This window comes from Theobroma umbraticum, unplaced genomic scaffold (assembly GCF_002168275.2).
Source record: "Theobroma umbraticum cultivar Fairchild unplaced genomic scaffold, ASM216827v3 scaffold_95.0, whole genome shotgun sequence".
Classification (NCBI taxonomy): Eukaryota; Viridiplantae; Streptophyta; class Magnoliopsida; order Malvales; family Malvaceae; genus Theobroma; species Theobroma umbraticum.
Genome location: NW_018397257.1, coordinates 11,950,055 through 11,951,129, shown reverse-complemented (window position 1 = coordinate 11,951,129; position 1,075 = coordinate 11,950,055).

Genomic DNA, 1,075 nt, shown 5'->3' with positions numbered 1-1,075 from the left:
TATATATATATATATATATGCTGGGAGAGTGAATGAAGCGAGCTTCACATTCCAACAAAAGTTCTACTTCTCTGCCAAGCTGGCAGAATGAATCTTTTCAAGACCAAGTTTTATGAAAGCAATGTCTCATCTGATCTACATGTACAATATTACTTAATTACTATTCAAATATTCGATGGGGTTATTCAGTTTGCTTGCTTTTGTCTCTTCCTTCACTTTATGCTTTCATTTCTCACAAATTTTCATACCTAATCTGCTGCCAACATGAGCATAATTTATCAAACACATCTGCTCAATGGGCATTAAAATAATAACATCTCCATGCTACTTCGGCAGATCTGAATTTTAGGCAAAAAGAAGGGAAGAAGCGTCAAGCTGGCAACTCATGACTAGTAAGTCAAATCAACATGGAGATGGAAGGCAAGTATATATACAAGTATAATTAAGAAAAACAAGAGTTATATATGGTTCAAAAGCAATTCAATTTTGTTCAGGAAAGGAGTCCCTAGTAGTCGTATTTATTTATTTACATTGATCAAATAGAATCATAATCTAACATGCACTTGTTCTTCCACCGCCAGACTAACCCCACAAATAGCAATGATGAACCTTTTGATGCGAGTTGAAACATCATCATAAGGGTTAGAACTTTCCATCCTCCTTGCATTTCTTAGCTAGTTGTGGTTGGGATGTGGAAGTTCCAGAGTTGGCTTCAAATCAAATTGAAAATAAAAGGACAAAAACAAAAACAAGAAAGGAGCTAGCTAATGTTCTTTTATGGTGACATTCCAATTAATTAATTAAGTTGTGACTAATCATTCAGCAGAATTTTCAGAAAGGGAGCATTACCAACAGTACCCTTTTTCCTAATTGGCTTATAAATAAATAATAAAGAAGGGTTTTTATTTTTTTCAGTTTCATTATGCATTTTCTTTCACAACCATTTAATGGGCTAAATATCTCTATCAAAATGGTATATGGAATGTTGTTGTCATTTATTCCTATATATCCTTCTTAAATCATAACATCTTGTCTTTTAATGCAAGATTCAATATTGCAGAAAAGAATTATACGA